A 15,689-nucleotide genomic window follows, 5' to 3' on the forward strand; every position below is an offset into this window, starting at 1 on the left:
CTTTGACAGAGAATAAACCTGCAACACTTTCCAAAGGATATCATCTGATTTTCTTTCTCTGTAAGCTTTCTAATATATAAAAAAAACTATAAATTAACATTTTAGCACAATATGTTTCTCAAACTATCATTTACACAGTGAGCTAGACTCATATATAATCAGCATGCTGAGGGCCTCACAGTGAAGGTAAGATCATGTTGAAATTCATGTGTAATGTATTCACATGTCTTTTTTTAGAAACTTGTCTGGCTGGATAGAATTAGAAGTGAGACTCACAGCCACAAAGAAGGGGCTGTCCATGGGTTTTCCAGGGGTGTAGTCAGGAATTGTCACATACACGAATGCCAACAATTCATAAAGACTCTGTTCCCTGTGAAGTAATTTGTCTCTCAGTCAAGTCTCCCTGATTTACAGTTGAAGAGGTTGTCCTGACTGTACTGTTTTATCAAGGGTACTTTTTCCCTTTTAATTTGTTCTGTAAGGTGTTAAAGGCATTTTATGATGTCAAAAACATTCCCCATGAAGCACATTCTATGTGTCAAGAGGCGAACAGTTACAAGATAAATAATGCTCTATTGATTATAATGGAGAAACACTTGCAACTCATGAATGTTATGAGGGGTGGGTGCACAGCTCTTTGAATTGCACAGTTTCTGAGTTGGGGCCTTGCAGCAAGAAATACAATGAAAAGAGAAAAAACATTAATATGCTGATTGCTGACAAGAGAAGCATTGCTTGCAATTAGAGAGAGCAAGGAATAATGTGTGATGTGTGATGATTTTTTTTACTTATGTGATTCTTCATCTTCACTTCTCCTTGCATTTGGAATTGCGGGCTTTGTAGCACAAATAATAAACTAAACCTGTATTTAGTCCATCGGGCAAGAGGAAGGAAGAGATATGGAAATCAGAGGTTGAGAGACATATGGAGATGAGCCAGAGCAAGAAATTTCCAGGCTGGAGAGAGCAGCACACTGCACAACAGATCAGTAAAACAACTAAAGCTCCTAGCAACAGATAGACTGAGGTATGAGGCTGTAATATGAGCTGGAATGCACAGATCCAGGAATGTAAGGATTCTGTAGTGCTAGAGGTTACAGGAAAGCAGATGAATAGTTACGTGTAATTGCTGCATGACTTGTAAAGGAGATGGTCACTGCCCTTGATTAATAGATATTGACTGCAGAGAGAAACAACCAGCAAAAGCTGCATGTAACACAAGCTAAGAAGCTGAAAAGAAAGCACTGGAAAAAAGTCAAGTCCCAGATCCAGATCTCATTAGCATTCAGGGTTCAGAAACATATGTCAAACAGGGTTATTAATCAAGAAAACAATCCATTAAGGGTTATGTAAATTAAAGAACACAAAATGAAGTCTATAGATATGGTAACACATTCACTAAAGAATAACTTAGCAGAGCCTTGTCATATATGTGGACATTTTTTAGCTTCAGAAGATTTGATGATTTATCTAAGGAAGGCTTCTGAGATATTGTGACATGCTTGCTGGATTTCAATTTTAATGAAATTGCTTGTCTAAATCTACAGTTTTATTTATTGAATATTTTTCAAGAAGATTGAAATGGTATGGTTAGTGCTGCAGAATCTGTTGGCTCTCTACAAATAAATGATAATAATAATAATGGTACCATATGTGGAAGATCGAAGGGGAGAGAGATCTATTATAACAGATTCAGCAGCGCTATAAACATAGGTATGATATCTAAAGGTATCATTTTTAGGGAACAAATGAGTAGAGGGCCCCAAGAGCGGCACTTTTGTAAATCACCTCTCATTATGGTGATCTAAAAAACAGCTGGGCTTATAGGCTTACATGCTAAGGGGGTTCAAGGGGATGACAAAGGAGGGTAAGAAAAGGTTAGCATATATTGTATGCTGCATACTTGAACACTCGTGCTTGAAACTTTCAAAACTAGAGGAGAGTCTTGTGGAACGAGGCAGAGAGTTCCACAAAATAGGGGCCATTCTGGAGAAGTTCTGTATACGGGAATACAAGATAACAAGAGAGGAGGAGAGAAGGAGATCATGAGCAGAGCGAAGCGGATGGGAGGGAGAGGATCTGAAGACGAGGTCTGAGATATAGGGATGAGCAGTGTTACTGAGGACCTTGAATATCATGATTTTTAATTCTGGAGGCCAGAGGAAGTCAGTGAAGGGATTGTTAGAGAGGTGAAGCAGATTAAGAGCGACATATCAGAAAGATTAGCCTAGCATAGGTATTCATTGATCTGTGTGTGTGTGTTTTTTTCCTTGTGTACTTTCACAATATATATAATATTGATCCCACTTTTTCACATAATTTGTACTTCAAGCCCTATCCTTGGACTGTCATCCTCATTCTTTAAGTCTCACAGAATTTCATTCTTCTTTTTTTTTCTCATGGATTTTTATAACAATGATTCCACTTTTTCACGACTGTATTTTTACTCTCAGTCTTATGGACTGTCCTCATTCTTTCAGTCTCATGAAATGTCATTATACTTTTTTTTCTCTTTCTCTCACTCCCCTTCTATCTTGGGACCTTGATATATCACTGTTTCACTTTTAAAGTGAAATTTTTACTTTGCTTTTGTATGATTGTTAATTTTTTGTTGAGCAATGAGCTTGGTGTATTGTAATATTTGCTTTTTTCTCATTCCCTAATAAAAAAAAAATTAACAAAATGAATATGAATCCAGCAGTGAATCATTGATAATATGGTGAGGCTTTTCTCTGTTAATTTAGCTGGCTACAAGTAATTGAAGATTGAGGTTTGATGGTTTCAATCAGCAAGAAAGGCCCTTTTTGTTTTCAACAATGGCTTTAATCAAGACTGAAAGAATGAAGACCATCATCCTGGAACGAGGGTCAAGGTAGATAGTTGTAGGCAAGGTTGTGGTTTATGGAGGGTCCTATTAATAAGGTGATTCTTTGGATAGGGTGTTTTGAATTGGGGAGTGGTAATAGCACCCAAGTATGCTGTGATTGAGTTCTGGGTGCTGCAGGGTTCATGAGTGATAGGAAAGTGTAGATATGGAGGTGTGTTGCAAAAATTGATGGGATTATACTATATCTAGCCAATAATATTAGAATTATGCAAGACTGCACTGTGACTTGTGTGCCTTTCATAATATGAAATTAAAATTTTACAACTGTGTTAGTATAACAACAACTATAATACAGCCAGGATTATATTCATCTCTATATCAATGAATTTGAAGTATGTATTATTGTAAGACGTAGACTGTGCTGCGACTAAATGATGGGTAGTATTACTGACAAATGCAGGCAATGAGGGGAGTTTGAGACAGACTGTGAGAGAAGAGAGACATCCCACTTGGAGCTTCAGGACTTCAGGAGATATATAATATGTAATGCCATCAGTAATTTATTGTCTATCTAGATTAATGATTTTGGATGTGAGAAAAAAATGAAAACATTTTCTTTAACTCTACAATTTTTTCTTCTTCTAATTTTAAAATAAATAAGAAATTAAAAATTTTGATAGATCCCCAAATTTATTGTGGGTCCTAGTAACTTTACTTATTGTGCCTAATGGATAAGCAAAACTGGAACCAACCCCTATTTACTATCTATCAGCTTAGAGTTTTATGGCTCGGTGCTAACTTGCAAGCTATTGCCACCGCTCACCTCTCTATAGCGCTGCTATTACAGGTTTTCATAAACCCGGCGTTAGCAGGCAATATGTCAGCGTTGAGCAAAATTGAGCTCCATACCGCACTCAAATACCAGCGCTGCTTTGAGCTGGTTTTACATGCTCGTGCACGATTTCCCCATAGACATCAATGGGGAGAGCTGGCTAAAAAAAAGCCTAACACCTGCAATAAAGGAGCGTAAAGCTCCATAATGCTGAACCATTGATTCCTATGGGGAAACAAGAGTTATGTTTACACATAACACCCTAACATAAACCCCAAGTCTAAACACCCCTAATCTGCTGCCCCCGACATTGCCGACACCTACATTCCACTTATTAACCCCTAATCTGCCACCCCCAATGTTGCTGCCACCACCTACCTACACTTATTAACCCCTAATCTGCCTCCCCTGACACCGCCGCCACCTACATTATACTTATTAACCCCTAAGATGCTGCCCCCAATGTCACCGCCACCTACATAAATTTATTAACCCCTAATCTGTCGCCCCCAATGTATTATGTATTGTGTAATGGACTAATCAACTAATAGTTATAAACCACTAAGGGGTACCTAGTTTTGATCATTTGCTGCAGACACACTCACACACAACACTGACACACACACACACACATATATATATATATATATATATATATATATATATATACTGTTTATATACATAGTATATACATATATATATATATATATATTCAGCTCTGGAAATAATTAAGACACAGGAATCACGCCACGTACAAGGTTATGCTCAAAGGAAACTTGCTTCCTTCTGCTCTGATAATTTTCCCCAACTCTGAGGATTGTTTTTTTGCAGCAGGACAATACTCTATGCCATACAGCCAGGTCAATTAAGGTGTAAATGGAGGGCCACCAGATCAAGACCCAGACCTGAACTCCATTGAAAACCTCTGGAATGTGATCAAGAGGAAGATAGATGGTCACACGTCATCAAACAAAGCTGATTTTTTGCGCCAGAGCCGGCATAAAATCACCAGCAATGTATAAGATTGGTGGAGAGCATGCCAAGACGCATGAAAGCTGTGATTGAAAATCAGGGAAATTCTACCAAATATTGATTTCTGAACTCTTGCTAAATGAAAACATTAGCATTATGTTGTTTAAAATTAAATGCAATCTTTTTTTCTTTGCATTATTTGAGGTCTAAAAAAATTGCATCTTTTTTGTTATTTTGACCAGTTGTCATTCTCTGCAAATAAATGACAATATTTTTATTTGGAATTTAGGAGAAATGTTGTCAGTAGTTTATAGAATAAAATACAAATGTTCATTTTACTCAAACCTATACCTATAAATACCCATAGGCTTTGACTTTTCCTATTTGAACATATGCCTACCCTTCTCCTTAACTTCTGATCCTGACAATTCAACTATCTGCCACTTATACTGACCATCTGTGTTTCATCAAAACTATAAAATATGGCTCCAACTGTTGTGCATTTCACCTCTCTTTTCTGTGGACCCATGTATGCCTACTCTTTGTACATGCTGGATTCAAGCCAGTCTCCAGTTAAAAACTTTTAAACTAGCAAAACTATTTATACTGTTAAAAGCTGAAGCTGGGAAGGAGACCATGCTCAAAGGTCAGATAATCATCTGCTTTAGGTGCCAGACATCCATAATATAAATAAAGCAGTCTAACATATTTGTTTTCTTGGAAGAGGATTTAACAGAGATGTGTATATCCAAAGGTCATTTAGTCCCAGCCCTAGAATGGAAAATATAAAGATGTAGCTAATAATTATCTAGGATTTAGTTTATTTCTTAGTGGATAAAAAAATACAAGGGTCTGCTGGATCTCTTTGTGTGGTGACTTGAGACTGCAGATTTCAGAATATCCAGGTAAAAGTAAATTAGAGAGATAGATGTGGTGCAGAAGATAGGAATCAAGTAAAACAGCATTTTCGAAAGAACATAGGGTATTGTAAAACCTGTATATACCCTGTGATTATAACACAGATTTATATGTCTTTAAGATAATTTAAGTCATGATTGTCTTATTAATTGGAAAAAAAAAAAAATTAAAGTCGTATTGCTGGGAGAGTAGAAAATGTTTTTTGAATATATGGGGGCCTATTTATCAAGACCGCTGCTCCATATCCTGTCCGCCTGCACTGAGGCTGGCAGACAGAAATCAACCCAATCGAATATGATCGGGTTGATTGACACCACCTGCTAGTGGCCGATTGGCCACAAATCTGCAGGGGGCGGCATTGCACCAGCAGTTCACAAGAACTGCTGATGCAATGATAAATGCCGACAGCGTATGCTGTCGTCATTTATCGATGTGCGGCGGACATGATACGCTATATCATAAATAGACCCCATGGTTTTAAGTGAGACAAATAGTCAGAATCTTTTTACATGCTGGTTTTATAGAACAACATAAAAGCAGTAATGTGATAACTATATTTGGGAGGGTCTGTATTTCAATGCTCTTAAAAGCAGGGTTGTTTACATGTTTATTAGGACTGGTATAAGAAATCACTTGGATGTAGTACAAATATAGTTTGATTGGTATGGTGTTTGTGCTGTTCAGCTAACATTTCTCATTTTCAGTCATATTATCTTCCGACTAAAATAATTTCAGTAGTATCAGCTCATAGAGGTAATATGGCTATTTTGGAAACTAAAACACAATAAAAAACAATAAAAAAAGATATATAGCATTTGAGCAGGCTGTCAGCGTCTACACCAAAAACCTTCAGGTAATCACATAGAAGAATTGCAGCAGCACCAACATTTCATAAAAGCAAATTTATTGAACCATAGACAATAAAAGACAACATTTCGGGTCCATGTCCTTAATCATGTCTGGTAATATAGATACACAAACATCACTCATTACCCTTTTGCCCACCTTCAAATCACCTGTGTACTGCAAAACACCTGTACATAACCCGACTTATGGTGAAAAATACAAAATACATAATTATTTTAAACTATACAAAAACTGCATATCATAGAAAAAAATACATCTTTATATTTATAAATCCAATTTAATCTTATTTAATCTAAATGTAGTCATATGGAGTTCCTAATTAATTAAACACAGTCCAATCCATCTCTCTATTCATACCCCTGTAAATAAAGTTCCAAATTCATGAATCCAATAGAGTTCCCTCTTCTTAAGAATGGTCTCTCTATCGCCCCTCTACCAGGAAAATAAATCTGTTCAAGTATCTAAAACCTAAGTGGACGCAAGCTATGTCCAAGTAAAATGGTAAGCTACAGGTGCTTCTAATTGATTGGTCCTGATGTTATCTTATGCTGAGTCATCCTCTCACAGACCTTACGGGTGGTCTCATGCACATAGCACCACCCACATGGGCATTTAATCAGATATGCAGAATAATCTGTATTACAGGTAAAATAACCCTTGATATTATATTTCCTGCCTGTATTAAGATGGGTAAATGTGGCACCACATATCATATTATTACAATTGGAACAATTCAAGCAGGGAAAATAACCCAAGTTTCTCTTACCTATATAGCTCTGATTCAAATTCTTATTGGGGCCAATGTCTGCCCATAGAAGATTAACCTTAAGGTTATTTTCTCGTTTATAAGCAAGCATAGAGAATTCCTTGAATTCTCTAGCCTCTGGGTTACAAACCCTTTAGAATATGCCAATGTTTATGCAGAATATTCTGTATATGCCTACTAAGAGGAGAGAATTGGCTTACAAAAAAAAAAGTTTTCTTATTCTCGTTTTTCTGTAAAAGGCTTTGTTTGGGAATACCTAAAACATTATCAATCTCCTTTTTAATAAACTCTTGTTGGGTAGTCTATTTTTATGAACAAATCACCCATCTTTTTTAATATATGTGTCACCACCTCTTCATCTGAGAGAATACATTTCACACATAGCAACTGACTTTTAGGTAAGGACTAAAGTAGAGAAGATTATTAGAGTCTCCTTCTTATACAAATCCACAGCTAAACCACCTTCTGATTTATATACTCTAGTATCCAAAAAAATGATACTATCCTCACTGGATACTAACTTAAACTTAATGTGTTGTGTAGATCCATTCAAATCTGCAAAACAAATTTCAAGGGTTCCAATGTTGACCAACCATATCCCAAACACATCATCTATATAGTGCCAACAAGTGGCGCCATATTGTAAAAACACTAGATGACTATATACAAAATATTCTTCAACATATTCATGAAAATATTTGCATATGTAGGGGCGACATTGAAACCTTTAGGAGTTCCCTGGAGCTGAAGAAAGTAGTCATCTTGAAATAAAAAATAATTACATCTCAGTATGTCATATTTATTGTGCCTGCCTACTTCTCGTATCTAACCAATTCAACTACCGCCCTTTTCACTTTTGGCTCTGACACCTCCTTTTGGTAATTCTATAAAAGAGCTCTACATCAAGCATTCACTGCTTGGAAATTGCTACTCACGCTGTATCTTTGACAGCCACACTACGCTACAAGCTTACTCCACTGCTGCGCTCCTATAGCAGCACCTTGTTCTCCCGGAGGTAGCGGTGACGTCACACGCCAACGTACGCGGCCGCGCCGACACAGTCTCCTCACTGCTCACCAAACAGAAGCAGCACCTCTCGCCTAAACTTCTCCTTAGGAGTATTTTCACCGGATTTCAGTACCGGACCGATACCTTACAAATTAACGTAAGTTAGTGTTACATATACATTCAATAGAGAATACATGTTTAAGTTCAAACGTCTCTCATCAACAACCATGATGTTCATTATTCAATGTATTATTGCTATGAAGTCTGAAGAATAGTTATTCCTCTTTTCCCCTATACTAACTATTCAGACAGACCTAAACTTGTAAATAGTATACTGTGACTTACATTAAGTAGAACCTATCCTGTACTATAGCAATTTAAGTACTGTGACTGTATTCCAAACTCGAATACAGATTGGAATTGATATCAAACCTAACCAGGTGAACAGGACAAATACTGAGCTGGGCAGAATGTTCAGTTATCTCAGCCATTTGTACTGTAGAACCTAATATCAAAACTTAAGTGCATTGGCTCACTGCAACCTTGTTGCGCCCATCTCAGTTTGCAGTTTGCCATATACACTTAAAACAAAACCACTAGGCTGCAGTTGTGGTCCTTATGCTAACTATACCCATTTTGACTTACAGGGAAATACAGAGTTAAATAAAACCTGACAGTAATTTCCAAGCCTGTTTAAGATGGACCCAGCAGCCCTAGTATCACATGTAGAGGCTCTGACATTAACAGTTGAAAACCTCTCTAAGGGGTTAACTGCACTACAGGCAGAGAACACCTCATTAAGATTATACATTAATGAGTGACTAGATACTATGAAAACAACCCAAACTCCACATGAACCACAACCAAACCCTCCACAACCATTCAGTGGTGTTAGAAGTGAGTTTAGAGAGTTTAGGAATTCATGCCTTCTTTACTTTCAATTGAAGCCTAAGACCTATACTACTGACCACTTAAAGGTTCTGACTACCATATCCTACCTACGTGGCGAACCCCGTATATGGGCGAATTTATTCTTCGAATCCAACGACCCCATACTCCACTCCTTAGACCAATTCTTTAAGGCAATGGGGCAGCTATATGATGACCCATACAAGCAGTTATCAGCTGAGACTGCTATGCGATCCCTGCGCCAAAACAAAAGACCAGTGGAGGATTACATAGCAGAATTCAAGAAATGGTCCCCTGACACACAATGGAATGACCTCTCACTCAGGAATCAATTTAGGCTAGGTCTCTCAGAAACTCTAAAAGATGAGTTAGCAAGACAGCCACTCCCAGACACGCTAGATAACCTTATTGACATCAGTATTATTCTAGATAGACGTATCAGGGAGAGACGCTCTGAAAGAACCCACCAAGACACTAGTCCAAAACAACTCACACAAAGCGCAAGTATTACTCCCTCACATAGGCCTCCAACTAGGGCTGCCGAGACTCCCATGGACCTGGGTTTCATTAGAGGACCCCTCACACCTCAGGAGAAACTAAGGAGAAAAACCCTGGACCTCTGCATGTACTGTGGGGGCTTAGACCATTCTGTAAAGGATTGCCTCCAGCTCCAACGAAGGAAGGGTAAGCAACAACCCACACAGTTTTGTTTATCTGCTAAACAAGCTCACACTAACCATTGTACTCTTCCTGTTCTATTACAGTGGGAACATCACAGACTCCACTCTGAGGCAATCCTAGACTCCAGAGCAAGCCACAATTATATAGATCACCAGTTTGTTGTTAGAAATAAAATACCACTTGTCACTAAAAACACCCCCAGTGTCCTTCGTTTTGTTGATGGGAAGGAGATTGCCTCAGGGCCCATTAGGTACCATACTATCCCATTACGGGTTACAATTCACAATCTACATACTGAATTTTTGAGTTTTGATGTCATACCTTCCCCTATGTTCCCAATCATTTTAGGTATCACCTGGTTCAAACAGCATGATCCAACTATAACCTGGTCCTCGGCACAGGTAGTATTTAACTCCACCTACTGTGCTGATACTTGTCTCCATCAGGAACAGATTTTTTTGGATACTGCTACTCCATACCCCCATGACTATTCATCATTCTCTGATGTTTTTGACAAAAAAGAATCCTCCAACTTACCTCCTCATAGGGTGTATGACTGCCCTATTGATTTACTACCCGGGGTTGATATTCCCTACGGTCATATATTCCCTTTATCAGAACCAGAACTAGAACACCTAAAAAAATATATCAATGAGAATTTACAGAAGGGTTTTATCCGCCCTTCCACCTCGCCTGCAGGGGCAGGCATTTTCTTCGTTAAAAATAAAGATCAGTCCTTAAGACCCATAATAGACTATAGGGAATTGAATAAACGAACTATAAAGAACCGTTATCCTCTACCCTTAATACCACAGCTAATTGACAGACTCCGTGGCGCCTCCATTTATACTAAACTTGATCTTAGAGGTGCCTACAACTTGGTACGTATTAAACAAGGACATGAGTGACTAACCGCTTTTCGTACTAGATACGGGTTATTCGAGTACACAGTCATGCCTTTTGGCTTATGTAATGCACCAGCCACTTTTCAATATTTCATTAACGATATTTTCAAGGATTACTTAGATATTTTTTTGGTCATCTATCTGGATGACATCCTCATATACTCCGCAAATCTCCACGAACACATCAAACATGTGACTTTAGTTTTAAAGAGATTAAGAGATAACTCCCTATATGTAAAGCTGGAAAAATGTACCTTCCATACACAAGAGATAAAGTTCTTAGGATACTGTATATCACCTACCGGCATACAGATGGAGGATGACATGATCTCAGCCATTCTGAATTGGCCGGTACCAAAAAACAAGAGGGACATCCAGAGGTTTATGGGTTTCGCGAACTTCTATAGGAAGTTCATTAAGAACTTCGCCGAGCTATCCAGACCACTAACGAACTTAACTAAATCGACTCTACGATTCCTCTGGAATGAGGAGTCACAAAGAATCTTCGAGTATCTAAAGAAAGCTTTCACAACAGCTCCCATCCTTCGTTATCCTGATCCTTCCCTACAATACGTATTGGAAGTAGATGCCTCTAACTTCGCACTTGGCGCTATCCTCTCCCAGAGAATTGCGCTTACTCAGCCCTTACACCCAGTGGCATACTACTCTCGCATCCTGACTGCCGCAGAAATCAACTATCCGATTGGAGATAAGGAGTTGTTAGCCATCAAAAGCTCCCTGGAACAATGGAGACATTTATTGGAAGGAACCACACTCCCAATACTAATCTACACAGACCATAAAAATTTAGAATATTTAAAAACAAACCGGACACTCAGCTCACGTCAAGTACGCTGGAACCTATTCCTCTCCAGATTTAACTATCTTATCACATACAGACCTGCTCAAAAAAATAAAAAGGCTGATGCTTTATCCAGACAATTTATAGACCCCATGATACCTCTCACTGAAGCACCTCTAATACCAGCAGATAGGATTTTAGGCCTGACCACAGAACAGACTGCTCAGTTCAAGTCCGAACAACTCTCCGACATTCAAAAACCTCTTCACAATCTCACCTTGCATGATGATGGACGATACTATCACCAAGAACGAGTCTACGTACCCCCTTCACTCAGAACAACTGTACTTAAGACCTTACATGATTCCCAACTGGCGGGACATCTGGGTATAAATAAGACCCAGGATCTGGTACAGAGGTTTTTCTGGTGGCCTAATCTCCTCCCGGACACAGCTGAGTATGTCCAAACCTGTAAAACTTGTACTACAACCAAGACTGGGAAATCCTCCCCGTTCGGACAATTGATTCCATTACCAACCCCACACCGACCATGGACTGATATAGCTATAGATTTCATTGTTGACCTCCCTGAATCACAGAAATGTAATACCATACTTGTTGTAGTGGATCTATTCAGCAAGATGGCTCATTTCCTTCCTTACCACAAACTACCTACCACTGCAGACACTGTAACCCTTATGTTCAACCATATCTTCAAACTACATGGACTTCCAAATACAATAACATCTGATAGGGGTACACAGTTCACCAGTAAATTTTGGAAACAGCTTTGCCAATCACTCAATATTACCAGACGTCTCAGCACCTCCTTCCATCCCCAAACTAATGGACAAACAGAGAGGACCAATCAATGGTTGGAGCAATACTTGAGATGTTTTGTCTCTGCGAGACAGGATAATTGGGTTACACTCCTGCCCTATGCAGAATTCGCTTTCAACAACTCTGTTCATGCCTCCACAAGGTCAACCCCATTCTTCACTAACTACGGTTTCCATCCTACCTTCGAATGGGATTCCTCATCTGCTAATATGTCCCCTGTAGTAAACGATCTACTTAATACCATATCTGACACATTTTCTTTGGTGAAACAGAACATCAACATAGCAAAATCTCGATATAAACTTCAATATGATAAAAAGAGGATTCCATCTCCAACCTATGCTATCGGGGATTATGTCTGGTTATCAACCCGTAACCTGCGTCTACCAGTGCCCTCCAGGAAATTGACTTCCACATTTGTTGGTCCCTTCCCTGTCGTTAAGGTCATTAACGCCAATGCAGTCACTCTTGCTTTGCCTCCGTCCATGAAATCTCACCCCACATTCCATGTCTCCTTATTGAAGCCCTATAGGCAGCTACGACAGCATTCTCCTTTAACCCCGATCATTCCCCTGCTGCCGGATCCTTCCTTGGAATATGAGGTTCAGGATGTGCTCGATTCACGCCGAGTACTTGGACGGCTGCAGTATCTGGTTCACTGGAAGGGATACCCATCCTCTGAGGACTCTTGGGAACCGGCTGCCAACCTCTCTGCCCAGAGACTGGTGACCCGTTTCCACAGTAGGCATCCTGATCGTCCCTCACCTGATCCTCGGTGTTGATCTTTGGGGGGGGGATCCTGTCATATTTATTGTGCCTGCCTACTTCTCATATCTAACCAATTCAACTACCGCCCTTTTCACTTTTGGCTCTGACACCTCCTTTTGGTAATTCTATAAAAGAGCTCTACATCAAGCATTCACTGCTTGGAAATTGCTACTCACGCTGTATCTTTGACAGCCACACTACGCTACAAGCTTACTCCACTGCTGCGCTCCTATAGCAGCACCTTGTTCTCCCGGAGGTAGCGGTGACGTCACACGCCAACGTACGTGGCCGCGCCGACACAGTCTCCTCACGGCTCACCAAACAGAAGCAGCACCTCTCGCCTAAACTTCTCCTTAGGAGTATTTTCACCGGATTTCAGTACCGGACCGATACCTTACAAATTAACGTAAGTTAGTGTTACATATACATTCAATAGAGAATACATGTTTAAGTTCAAACGTCTCTCATCAACAACCATGATGTTCATTATTCAATGTATTATTGCTATGAAGTCTGAAGAATAGTTATTCCTCTTTTCCCCTATACTAACTATTCAGACAGACCTAAACTTGTAAATAGTATACTGTGACTTACATTAAGTAGAACCTATCCTGTACTATAACAATTTAAGTACTGTGACTGTATTCCAAACTCGAATACAGATTGGAATTGATATCAAACCTAACCAGGTGAACAGGACAAATACTGAGCTGGGCAGAATGTTCAGTTATCTCAGCCATTTGTACTGTAGAACCTAATATCAAAACTTAAGTGCATTGGCTCACTGCAACCTTGTGGCGCCCATCTCAGTTTGCAGTTTGCCATATACACTTAAAACAAAACCACTAGGCTGCAGTTGTGGTCCTTATGCTAACTATAACCATTTTGACTTACAGGGAAATACAGAGTTAAATAAAACCTGACACAGTATTATATTCAGTAGGTCTAAGAAATAACCTGTATATCACTGATATCCTTTTGGCTACTTAGTACCTTATTCACAGCCCCTATACCTGCCTCATGTATAATGTGAGTGTATAGACTGACCACATCCATACAAAACAGTATACCTTTATTACCATCTAAAGCCACATCCTGTATCTTATTTAGGAAATCTCCAGTATCTCTCACATAAAAGTTAGACAAAACAAAGGGTGTTAAAAAGATAGATAGATGGATTGGATAATATGGATCCAATCCCAGCCACAATAGGACAGTCAGGTGGGGCTTTCAAATTCTAACTGACTTTCTGTAAAGTTTACAGAACAGGGGTTATTTCCTTAGTATCTAATTAAAATGTAACTACATCAGGTTTAATTATACCATTCTTAAAAACTCTTAATAAACAGCCCTCTATTTATTTTTAATTTCTCTTTTGGAATTACCAGACAGTAGTCTATAAATACTTATATCTGCTAGCTGTGAACGTATTTCCTGAACATAATAATCTTTATTAAGGAGAATCATAGCTCCACCCTTGTCAGACCCCTTAATGATTAGGTTCTTAGTCTTCTTCAAATTCTGCAATGAAATTTTATCTCTCTTTGTAAAATTATTAAGAAGGACAGTGGGAGACCAAGCTCCAAAGAGAGAAAGCACCTTTAGCTCTGGTTACCTAGCTAACCAAGGCCTAGATTTGGAGTTTGGCGTTAGCCGTGAAAACCAGCGTTAGAGGCTCCTAACGCTGGTTTTAGGCTACCGCCGGTATTTGGAGTCAGTGATTAAAGGGTCTAACGCTCACTTTTCAGCCGCGACTTTTCCATACCGCAGATCCCCTTACGTCAATTGCGTATCCTATCTTTTCAATGGGATCTTTCTAACGCTGGTATTTAGAGTCGTTTCTGAAGTGAGCGTTAGAGCTCTAACGACAAAACTCCAGCCGCCGGAAAATAGCAGTAGTTAAGAGCTTTCTGGGCTAACGCCGGTTCATAAAGCTCTTAACTACTGTACCCTAAAGTACACTAACACCCATAAACTACCTATGTACCCCTAAACCGAGTTCCCCCCACATCGCCGCCACTCGATTTAAATTTTTTAACCCCTAATCTGCCGACCGCCACCTACGTTATACTTATGTACCCCTAATCTGCTGCCCCTAACCCCGCCGACCCCTGTATTACATTTATTAACCCCTAACCTGCCCCCCACAACGTCGCCGCCAGCTACTTACAATAATTAACCCCTAATCTCCCGACCGCAAAGCGCCGCCACCTACGTTATCCTTATGTACCCCTAATCTGCTGCCCCTAACCCCGCCGACCCCTATATTATATTTATTAACCCCTAATCTGCCCCCCTCAACGTCGCCGACACCTGCCTACACTTATTAACCCCTAATCTGCCGAGCGGACCTGAGCGCTACTATAATAAAGTTATTAACCCCTAATCCGCCTCACTAACCCTATCATAAATAGTATTAACCCCTAATCTGCCCTCCCTAACATCGCCGACACCTACCTTCAATTATTAACCCCTAATCTGACGACCGGAGCTCATCGCTACTATAATAAATGGATTAACCCCTAAAGCTAAGTCTAACCCTAACACTAACACCCCCCTAACTTAAATATAATTTACATCTAACGAAATTAATTA

The sequence above is a fragment of the Bombina bombina genome, chromosome 2 (assembly GCF_027579735.1).
Source record: "Bombina bombina isolate aBomBom1 chromosome 2, aBomBom1.pri, whole genome shotgun sequence".
NCBI classification, from domain to species: domain Eukaryota; kingdom Metazoa; phylum Chordata; class Amphibia; order Anura; family Bombinatoridae; genus Bombina; species Bombina bombina.